Genomic DNA, 12,335 nt, shown 5'->3' on the forward strand with positions numbered 1-12,335 from the left:
CTAGTTAAGTATGAAAAAAAATCCTTGAAGAATGCTGTTTTTCACTGTCAAAACCATCAGGACAAGAGACAGTTTGCATAAGAAGAAGAGACCTTGGTTTAGAAATGACAGTAGAGGAAGGAGGACAGGGTATTAAATTACAACCCAAAGAACAGAGGAGGCAGGGAGAGGTGGGCCCCACCTTCTGCAGGGCTGTGGCACTCAAGGAATTTGGAATCAGTTTCTTACTCCATGGGGTGAGAAGCATGGACATGGGCTGCCACCGAGGGCAGAGTGATAAAGAACTTCTAGCTGGGAGTGGTGGGGAGAGTAGTGTGGTTTAAATTACTTATCAAGGTACCTTCTGGTACTCTATGAATTATGGGGTCCCCGGCACCAGTGTCTCTGGGGCCCTTGTTCCGAGCTCACTGTGTGGAGTGCCCTCCTCTGGAGTCCCAGGGAGACTGCTCTCAGAGCAGCGGGCTCCGCAGGGGGTGCCCCCTGAGAGATTCTACTACTTCCAGATTGTCAGGTGCTGATGTAACAGATGAATATCCCTCCTCTCCTGGTTTACTGTCTATACTTTTTTTAAAAACTCTTGATGAGTCTCATAAGCTTTTACTGTTCAACAGAGTCAACTGAACAAATACCACTGATAAATCGTAGCTCTATGGTGATAAAACTGACTGTGAGTGCTGCATCGCACTCCCTATTCCATAAAGAAAATTAAGTCAGAGACAGGCTACTCAACCAGCTGTTGATACAGCCACACTTGCCTAGTGTGGCGGCAGAGCACATTGCTTTAAAATTGGGAGATCCATCTGTCTACTGAACAAAATCAAATGGTCTCAGTGATTATTAAAAAATCCCATTCCCGGGTATTTTCTGGATTACTGTATGGGGGGATCTGAGGCTCTGAATATAACTATTTATGGGGCACATACATCCTCACAACACTAAACCCCAAAGGAATGATTACAGGCCCATATGTGTTAGAGAAAAAGAATCTCATTGTACACATCATTTATGGGTGTGTTTTATGTACACCGACCAATTTAACTACAGCCAAACTGCAAATAAAAAAACATTACTTGACAAAGCCTGTACTACTTGGTATAGATTATTTTCTGCAGGCCACTTTTTTCAAACACATTTTTCTGATGTTCCCATTTAAAGTAATTAATCCTTCCTGCTCCCCCAAAATCAGAAGGGATAACAACGATGATGACAATAATAATAATGAACTGTTATTAATAAGAGCAACCAGCATTTATTGAACACTTACTTTGGGTGAGATAGATACTATTTCCCCCCATTTTACAGGTTAGAGAACTGAGGCCTGTGAGGAGAACAGAGACACACAGGAGGATCCAAGGTTATACCACCAGTGAGTGGTTATATTCATTAGGGGGACAGAAGCTGGTATAATAAAAATATCCCCAAATCTCAGTGGCTTCACCCAATATAGATTTATTTCTTGTAACCATCCCTCATGGTGGATCCTTGTCATCAGAGGCTTTCCACATAGTGACTCAGGGACCCAGGATCCTCCCATGAGCCCTGCTCTCCTCGAAGGCCTTGAGCCTTCTGCAGTCAGCCAGCAAATGGGGGTATAAAGAGTGGATAAGGCACACCCGCTTGCTGAACTCCATGGCCTGGAAGGGACAGGCATCAGCTCTGTTCACTTTCCACAGGCAGGAACTGACCCAGTGTTAGGGAGCCCAGAAAATGGGACTGGCAGCTGGAGAGCCATATCCAGGCTCTAAGTCAACACTATGGAAGTAGATGCTTAAGTCACCCTGGGTCTGTTAGCTGCCTGTCCTGCTGTCACAGAACCAGGATTCAAACCCAGGCAGCGCGGCCCCAGAGTCCACACTCTTTACCACCACACTTGAGTATAAAAAGCTTGAGAAACTGTAGAGAGATGAAACCTCCGATTAAAACTTGGCTTGGAATCATTGGCAAGATGGATACTTCAGAGCTGGTACAATCAAGCTGCAGGCTACAGGAAGGGTAATATCACCTGAGTACTTGTGGATGTAATTATGGTCAGGCCCAGGTGTTAAAGGGCAAGTTAGTGCAACACAGAAAGAAATACATTATAAACAATTCTGAGACCTTTTGTACGATTTCCTTAATCCCAGCTCAAATAAAAGTGCTATTTGATTAACATCAATGACCTTCTCCAGCATACGATATTAGTCGCCCAGGCCCCAGGAAAGTTAATTGGCTTAACTAAAATCTTTTTAATTCTATAGCCAAGATGTCCTGAAAATCAAAGGCAATCAATGAATGAGTCTGCAAGATCTGTAACAAGCTTAGAGCTAATGCCATTTGCAGCTGCTCAAGTGGTTCCTGTACTTACAGAGCCAAAAGCTGGAATGAGTGTTAAGACCCTGCGTAAGAATGGATCTTTAACTCCATCAATTCCAAACTAAAAAGAGAGACACCAATTTATGGCACTGCTGGCCCCCAGCTTTTTGTTGGGGAATATAGAGAACCATGGTCATGTTATTGGAGAAAAACATGCCTCGTCTTTCCCAGTTGCTAGTGGGAGTGGGGTTCATAGGGTACCACTGGAATAAGACTTCCCAGAGCCCTCCCCGCCCCCCAGGAGGATGAGACATGGTAAAAAGCTCTATTTCCATGGAATTACATCCCTGTGTTTCCAAAGTCCCATTTCCCTTAGTCCAGTCATAAAAGAAGTGGAGCTGGGGGTTCAGTGAGGCTAAAAGCAAAGCCAGTGTCCAGGGTTTCTTTTCCATGTTGGAGCTGGGTCCAATTCAGCATCAGGCTAGTTACCCCGCACTGTATGTGGGGTCCACATGGCTATGGGCTATGTGGGCAAATGCAGGGGAGCAGGAGCAAAAGAGCCCCAAAAGCCCAGAGTCATACAAGTCCCAAGAGAGCAAACTCCTTTGTTTGTGGGGTTAAGTGTCCCAAATCTTCTGCTGCTGGAAGTGGCCATGCCCATTCTGGCCAATGACCTCTGTTCCCAGGTGTGACTGACAGACATACCTTACCTATGTCATCCCAGCTTTACTGGGCATGTTTCTCTTTCCCCTTTGTCCAGTCTCCTTCCTCTGACATTTTGCAGGGAACATGCCTATAATGTCTGGCCTTCCCTTTGCTCCTTTCCTGTGATTAATAACTAATTAATTACAGGGGTATCAGTCAGATCATGCCTAATAGTAATGAACCTGCCCTCCCTTCTGTGGGAAGGAAAAGCTGAAGACTGGTCTCCCTTCTCCTGTTGGGAAACCTTTGTAAAAATGTTGGGAAGATTCTGTTCCCTCCTACTGATATCAGAGCAGAGAAAAATAACCCATGGCATCAACATTTTCACGGAAACATCCTCTTGCCTCACCTTGCCACAGCTACTCTTGGAGTTAGCGGCAGGTGACCCCTCCCACTTATCTGCCATAACAGTACCAAAAAGTGAAGGTGCTATAGCACAGCCCTCCCTATGCTGAGATGCAAAACATAATCTGAGCTTCCCAAGAATTTAAATGTCACCAACTTCAGAACTAAATAATTTTCTTGACCTACTTCACTGAACCCAGCACACAGGACTTCTCCCAATATCTTTAAAATCACAGTGTTAGAATCTGAAAGAAATTTGGAAATAATCCATTTCAGAAGCAACAAACTCAAACCCCTCCAGAGGCCAGACAGGTCTTTTCAGGTTAGGGGGATCAAGTTAGGCCAGGGCATGTGGCGAACAGCAGACCTTCGTCTCATCCTAAAACAATAGTCACTTTTTGGCTGATCTTTGTGGGTGGGGGGCACGCTGTGGTTATCCAGTCTTCCTTTTTAAAAAAGAAGCCAGAAATATATGTTTTTATGTGAAATCACCCACTGAGTCCCTTTCTTTGGACCCTCTGGCACCCAGATACAAAATGTCAGTAAAAATCTTCCTCCTCGTTCCTCTTCAAATAAGGAGACTGAGACAATAACATGGTCTCCCTCAAGGCAGTGACCTTTCCAGGGCAGTGTGGGGACTACTTTCGGGAAGGCTATCACTAACCCTCGAACCAGGTGCTGCTGTGATCTCCGCCGTGAAATGAAACACTGGGAGAGGGCAGCAGCCAGCTCAGGACCAGAAGGGACCGATGCTCCCCTGGCTCACCAGCGTCCCAGGCATCCGCGTCCACTGGCCTCGCAGGGGCTCAGAACCTTAGGCTGCATTCCCTAAAGACCCACATGTCAGACCAAAAGCACTGCATTCCTCATGCGCTTGGGGTTGGGAGGCATAGAATCAAGAACCTGAAGATGGGGACGCCAAGCAGATTGAGAGAAGCCCACAAATTATTCTTGAAAAGGGTTTCTTTCCTATGCTGTTTGAAAAATACTAGAGTCCTAGGAAATGTTAATAATCTCTCTCTCTCTCTCTCTCACACACACACACACACACACACACACAATCACACTATGCTACCAGTATTTGTCTCCTGAATGTATTTAGGAAAATATAAGGAAATTAATCAATATAACCACCCTATTCTTATTATTATGCATAATATGCTTTTAAGATGGAAATTTTGGGGGATTTGGGAGAGTGGCTGCTCTGGCATTTGGTGAAGCCCACAGACCCTTTTCATAATGATTGATTTTTTTTTTTAGAGAGAGTGGAAGGGAGGGAGGAGGGAGAGAGAGAGAGAGAAAGAGTGAGAAATATCAGTGTGAAAGAGGCACATCGATTAGTTGCCTCCCTCATGCACCCTGACTGGGACTGGGGATGGGATCTGCAGCCCAGCTCCATGCCCTTGACCAGGAATCAAACCTGTGACCCTTTAGTGGGTGGGCCCATGCTCTAACCACTGAACAACCGCGGCCAGGGTCAGAATGATATTTTAAATGCGAAAAGCAAACACATAGGCATAAAACCAATTACACTGAAATTCAGTTTAAAATGTTCAAAGCATAAATTTGTAATGTATGTGTTTTTTCATCAGTGCATTAAATAACAAGACTTCGTGGTAAGTATTAACCGCCATCACCATAGGTGTCAAGGATGAGCAGCAACAGCAAGGAGATGCCTGCCTCAACTATGACATGATATGAAAATACCTGCGGGTTCTGCTGGTGACAAAGTCACAGGCACTGCTGTGGCTTATTACCATGTGTAAGATAAAGGAATACATTTTGGTTAAAAGTCAGTGCAAACACTGATGTCGTTTTTCCCCCACTAGGTTCATGCCCCCTAAATTGTCCCCAAGGCTGCGGACCCAGGTTAAGCCCCCCTGTGCACTACCCAAGAACAGCAAGAGGTCCCAGGAAAGGTCACGTGATGTGTGAACAGTGACAGGGCATCTGCCCCGATTCACGTACAGCAGCAGGATGTTCTGCACCTGTTGACAATTGCTGTTCTGTGTCACATGTTCTGTCTGATCATTAGCATATATTTACAATCCAGTGGAAGCTTTCTGTATATTAAACACATACATCAAATTATGGACATTTTCTGCGATAATTTTGGCAGATGGTTTTGCTATGTTAAGTATAGATTACAGCTTATGAGGTTCTCTGGGGCCTCTGTCAATAACAATTTCTCAAATGGATCAGGGAAGGGTAAACAACTAAACTGGAAACAGTGTTTATCTGGAGCCAGGGTCTTAAGACACAATAAAGGGGGACTGTGATGTTTCCCTATATAATACTAGCTTATTAGAATTCTTCACAAAGAGCATACACTCGTGTTTTATGCAAGTGATTAAAAATATATAAAGTGTCAAGTTCAAAGAAATTTAGAATGTCTGATAACATGCAAACCACAAATGTGACTGACTCAGGAGGTTCACACCGGAGACATGAATTAAGCAGCCCATTCAAAAAGCCTGGCCATTGTCCACAGCTACTAGATGACTGCGTCAAAAAATAGTTTCATCCAACATACATGTAACTGTGTACGAGCACGGAAATCTGTTCATGAAAGAATGCTAAGTGAAGTGCATTACGTTTATAATTAAAGCCATGTAAAAACACAAATCAAAATTCTGACCATGGCTGGGTTATGGTGGCAGAATTTTGCATAAATTTTCCAGTTTTCTAAAAGAAACTTTTGTAATAGTGCTTTTCAAATGGGGAAAGTAAAGTCTAATATGGAGAAAAATAGAAAGAGAAGAGTGGGATTCAAATCCAGGCAAGCTGGTTCCATAACCCATGTTCCAACCTATCCTTATAGTTCTCCTAAAATAGTTGATGGTAAATGAGAGTTTTTACTTAATATAAAAGCAAAATATTATCACTTCAGGAAGAATAATCAGATGTAGACATAAGCAAAGAGATAAAAAAAAAACCAAAAAACAAAAAAACATTAATCCCAATTCCTCAAAACACCAAGGAATACCTTTTGGTTCATACCTTACAGATTTTTTTTTTTTAAGTAAGACTTTAAGTGTAATTGTGTCTTTACAATCAACATGAGATCATCCATATGTATTCTATACATTACAATGGGATATATTTTCAAATTATTTCCCAAGGAGCTTAAGTACCAAAAAAAAAAAAAAAAGGAAGAACTTATCCTTCAGACCACCAGAATAAGGAAGGGGAGTGTTCAGGGGTCCAGTCACCGAAGCCCTCACACCAATGCCCTGGGGCCCTTGGGATGGGCTTCTCCTGGAAAAGAAAGGCAATGCATTCAGAGATTGTAGGTTCTCACCAGGGACCATTTTGTCCCCCAGGGACATTTGGCAGTATCTGAAGAGATCTTTGGTTTTCACAATGGAAGTAGGGGAGGAGGAGAGAGTACTGCTCATATGTAGTAGGTACAGGCCAGGGAAGCTGCTATACACCCTATGAAGCACAGGGCACTCTCCACAACAAAGAATTACCCAACCAAATATGTCAAAGTATAGGGGTTGCAAAAGCCTGGGAGGAATAATCATTTTCAACACTGAATGCACATGACACAAATCTTAATGACCATCTCCCTGAAATCTTGGGGACCCAAATTTAATGCAGAGAAAAGCCCTCTCTGAGGAATTGCTGTTACAGCAGATACTGAAAGGATGAGCTGAGATGAGAGGGGGAGACTGGAGGGAAATGACTAGTAGGCAAAGGGAATGGCATGGGCCCACACCCAAATTTGGGAGGATTATAGAATAAAGAGAACACTGCACATGACTGAGATCACTCACAATAACAGAGAACAGAGGCAAAAGAAGGAGATGAGAGCAGGAGAGGAGGAAAAACGAGTCTAGAACCAAGCCCAAGCAAAGGACCCTAAGTGCAATTGGGTGGAGGAGAATAGAGAAATGGATGAAGGAGGAGTGATTAGAGAGGAGAGGGTGAGGTCATGGAGATCTGACACCAGAGGCCAATCCAGCCCGTAGCTCATGGGACAACAGCAGGGTCTCCTCCTGTGTAATTGGACTTTGGGGAAGACTGCCTCATTTTGAATACTGAGAATTATTAAAAGGTCCTGGTGGTGGTGGGGTGTGGATGTGGATGAAAGTGTATGCTCAGCTGCAGGGGTGCTTTTGGTGAACAGCCTGAACAACTACACTCAGGATGGAGAATTAGGAGATCCACCAAGTGCTGTTTCCATTCTGCACTTGGGGCCCTTCGGAATTCTTCCATGGAAGCTCCGTAATGTTCTGAGAAACACATTCTGCTGGGGGGAAAACACCTTCCAAATGCCCGAAAGATGGTAGAGAATCCTCTCCATGAACCAAAGACATGTTTAGAACAGACTCCTGAGCTATCCCAGCCTCTTCCAGGTCTCCATTCCTTAGCTCTCACAGAGAGACTTGACTCTCCCAGGTGCACATCAGTGTTACTGCGCCTGAGAGAGGCTGGGATTGTTCTCAACAGAGAAGTGGTAAGGCCAGCAGCCTTGACTGAAAGATCATGCTGGGAGAGGAGACTGTGCTGCTCTCCACAGCTTTGACATAAAACTGAATACAATGCGCAGGGTTTCCAGAAAACTGAGTTTGGTGTAGATGGACCCGGAACCAAAATAGGGACAAAGTGAGACAAGAAAGGTTCAAGTTGCCTGTTAATTTGTTTCACATGCTCTTGTAGTTCAATTTTAGGAAAGTATTTTCTTTTCTTCCATATTCTGTAATCTACATAAGGAATCTTAAACAATGGTCAGGTGGGAGACATACGGCTGCCTGCTTGAGTCACATGACTCATCTTTTCCAAACATGGGTTGATCCAAAAGCAACATAGTTCCAAGGGAACATTGCTCTCTACTTCCTCCCAGAAAGGTGTGTGTCCATGTGCACATGCCATATTTCATGAGGTACAGGGGGATAAATTAGCAGAACAAAGAAAACCAGAACAAGTACAGGAAATGAAGGACTATTTCAATTGGTAAAATAACCAAGTTTTGTTTGGAAAAGCCTAAGTAATAAATGCAGTACCTTTGCAATTTTAATAACATTAAATAATTCCTATTAAAATTATTATATATGTAAAAAACCTGTATAATATTAGATCTGTAATTATAATCTGTCTATTTGTTAAATATGTTTCATTTCCCTTTTTCTACCTTTGAACATAAATAATCACAACTTCATATAAAGAGACCCATTCACCCAATGGGCCATCAGATATAAGAACTGATGACGATGACATTATTGGTAACATTTGTACCCAGAAAGCAGCAGAGTCAAAAGCCAAATACATATCAGACACCCATTTCCTATATGAATAGGAAGAAAGAGCAAGAAAAGGACATGAATGAAAAAATAGTAGAGGACTGAAATTAAGTCAGGGGGAAGGGGTAAACACATGGTCACTTTTGTCTTCTAACAACCTCCACGCACTCCCTGCTCTGTAGCACAGCCTATGTCCCAAAGGAAAAGAAGCTATAGATCATCGGAAAATCAAAACCCTTTGTGAATTGATGAGTCAAACAATACAACCCAGCATTCTCTGGAAGGGTCAGATATGGGAATCCAGGCAAGGGCCATTTCTGAGAATGGGCCACGTGGCACAGATTGCCGGTGGCATTTTCTTCATCAAGTTTATCACCTGCTGACAGGACATCACATCCCATAAAACCTTCATCAGGTAAACTGCCATGTTCTGCTGTCAACAGATAGGATGAGTCCCAGGACACTGCTCTGAAACCAACGGAAACATGTTCATAGAATTCAGGTGGAATGCTGGGAGGTAAATGTGAAATGAACAAAAATCCAATACCAGTTCTTATTAAAAGAACTTGCCCTGATTTTAAAAAAAAATGATTTTAGCTTTTATTCCAAATTATTTTCATTAAGTTTTAAACTAATTCCTTTGATTAGAGGGGAAATCCTTTACATTTCTAAAGTAGAAAAAAAATGCATCTGAGACATACAGAGACAAACACCAAGGGAAGTAGATAAAAAAATGCATCTGAGACATACAGAGACAAACACCAAGGGAGAAATCGATCTGGCAGCCTTTTTATAGGATCCACACCAGTCCGTGTTCATCAGCCATAAGATTTTCATGGGGCATAGCTCCACTGGGGAAAAACCACAACAAAACACTGACAGCTTTCAATTACCAAATGTTTATCTCCCAAATAAATCTTGTGTCTTCTAACCCTTAACAGAAAATCAATTTGTTAATTCACTTCTATTTCATTCTATAATGTCTTCTTTTGTTAATCCTCTTTCCTCGAGGGACCCTTTTCAAATCTTATCACTTATCCTTTACCAAAAAAGTTCCCTTTTCTGAATTCAAGGTGAATTGTAGTTAATAAATGAGCCCTGAATTTATCTGCCTTTTCTTGCATTCATTTTGTGTTCCAGGGTCTCTCTCATGAACTGAATGTTTTTTGAGATGTTCCTTTTCCATGTTATTACCAGGCTTCTTTAATTCATTCATCTTTCATTAAACACAGCGGGGGAGGAGGGAAGGGGTTACATAAGGTTAACCAAAAAAAAAAAAAAAAAAAAAAAAAGAAGTAAAATGCAACCTCAAATAAACCTAACCTTTAAAGCATGATGTACACATTACTGAAGAAGCTCTCTAGTGTAAGGCACTTGTGCAAACACTCTCCTTGCTAACAGAATTGAGGATAGCTACCCCATCGCCCCAGAGCAGGAGTGTGGCCTGTGGCCCTGTCCCCTGCTCCCCACCTTCATTACATTTCAATGAGGCTATAAGGCACTGACTTAAAAAAAAAAAGATGGAGCCCTAGCCAGTTTGGCTCAGTGAATAGAGCACTGGCCCTCGGACTGAAGGGTCCTGGGTTTGATTCCAGTCAAGGGCATGTACTTTGGTTGTAGGCTCAATCCCCGGCTCTGGTGGGGGCCCGTGTGGGAGGCAACCAGTCGATGTGTCTCTCTCACATTAATGTTTCTGTCTTTCCTCCTCCCTTCCACTCTCTCTAAAAATCAATGGAAAAATATCCTGAGGTGAGGATTAACAACAACAAAAATTATGGAGCCACATATAGCTCAGGTAGGTAGGTAGCATGCATTTCATGACTCCCATTACAAACCAAGTTTTCCCAACAAGGAAGGGAAATTTCCAAAGCTACATGTCACAGATTAGGAATCAGAGGCTTCTAATTGGCCCAACTTTCCTCCCACAAATGGCAGAGTGTAGGTCCAGACCCAGATGGAGGAATTCAAAAGCCACCCATAGTCTTGCCTTCTTATTCCCAAGGAATCCATCTGAAAATTGAATCCATTTATTGAAAAGTGGTAATAACTCTCCATCTGTTTATGAGTCCATATTTCATATATTAGAGTTTTGGGGAGCAAGGTACTTCTGCATTGTTCAGAAATTATTTCATATGACCCAAGCTCATGCCCTGTGTAAATGCTAAAAGAATTCAGGAAACGATAAATATGAAAAGTGAAGACAGGTCAAATGATCTTGCCATCACTGTCTCTGTGCATCTGGTATTCTTTCTTGGGAAAATCCCTCCCTCCCTTTATTTGCCCACACTCCTCCTCCTCCTGGCAACTCCCACTCCTCAGTTAATACCCTGGTCAGGGGTCACTGCCTGAAGGAAGCTCCTCCGTCCCCCAGGGCACAGCTTTGGTACGCCTCACTGGGACTCACTCTTTGGCTCAGTGGGAGAATGGACCAGTGAGTGGGAGATATCACAGCACCTGACATTTTAATATGCACATAAATCTGATGGGGAGTTTTATTAAAATGAGGATTCTGATTCAGATCTGGATGGGAATAGAGATTCTGTATTTCTAGCAAGCCCCAGATAATGCCAATGCTATTTGTCCATAGACCACAATCCGAGTTCTAAATGACAGTGATTCTGGTTTTTATCTCTATATCCAATGCTTGGGCAGCAGGAGGGCAGGTGAGGAGGAGGCTTGCTGAGGGAATAAGGAATAGTTCTCGCCTAGGTAGGTCAGGAAAGCTGTTTTGTGGTCCTGCCTTTTGTCCAGCTTTTAAATTTCTTTTAGCATTCAACATTAATTTTTTAAAAATCCTCATTTGAGAACATGGAATGTATGCACCACGGCCCCAGTCTAACTCAAAGTGATTCCTACCATAGTCAGTAGGTTCAAAGGGTGCCACCAACTTCAGCAACTTAGGGAGCTCAGAAGTTAAAAACAACAGGTGAGAAAACAGGATATTCTGGGGGAAAATAAATGAGGTGCCAATGTTCTCTGTAATCTATGGCTCCAACATGTGGCCTCCCTTCCCCTCACTATGGACTGGGTTATAAAACAACAATTCCCCACCTGTCCTAAGTCCTCTGCCAGGACTCTCCCTCAGGGGCTAATCATTTATAATAAAGAGGTAATATGCAAATTGACCATCATTCCAACACACAAGATGGCCACCCCCTGTGGTCAAAGATGGCCGCCCCCATGTGGACACAAGATGGCCGCCACAAGATGGCCTGCAGGGGAGGGCAGTTGGGGGCAACCAGGCCAGCAGGGGAGGGCAGTTTGGGGTGACCAGGCTGGCAGGAAAGGGCAACTGGGGGGCAACCAGGCCTGCAGGGGAGAGCAGTTGGGGGTTACTGGGCCTGCAGGGGAGGGCAGTTAGGGGTGATCAGGCTGGCAGGGGAGCAGTTAGGCATCGATCAGGCTGGCAGGGGAGTGGTTAGAGGGTGATCAGGCTGGCAGGCAGAAGTGGTTAGGGGCAATCAGGCAGGCAGGCAGGTGAGCGGTTGGGAGCCAGCAGTCCTGGATTGTGAGAGGGTTGTCCTTCGAGGGGTCCCAGATTGGAGAGGGTGCAGGCTGGGCTGAGGGACACACACCACAAACCCCCCACCCCCGTGCATGAATTTCATGTACCGGGCTTCTAGTCATCTATAATAATCTATAATAATAAAAGCATAATATGCTAATTAGACCGGACAGCTGAATGACCTTCCGGACGTCCTTCCGGATGACCTTCCGGAGGAAGCCGGGGCTGTGAGGGCTGAGCCC

At 43.7% G+C, this 12,335-nt stretch overlaps 1 protein-coding gene across 4 annotated transcripts in view; it reads right to left on the minus strand.

Annotated features, from left to right (window-relative positions):
• Nucleotides 1–12,335, minus strand: part of CACNA2D3 (calcium voltage-gated channel auxiliary subunit alpha2delta 3) — an 860,181-nt gene that overhangs the window by 699,311 nt on the left and 148,535 nt on the right. The gene's annotated exons all lie outside the window — the stretch shown is intronic.

Source organism: Plecotus auritus (assembly GCF_963455305.1).
Source record: "Plecotus auritus genome assembly, chromosome: 6".
In the NCBI taxonomy this organism is placed as follows: Eukaryota; Metazoa; Chordata; class Mammalia; order Chiroptera; family Vespertilionidae; genus Plecotus; species Plecotus auritus.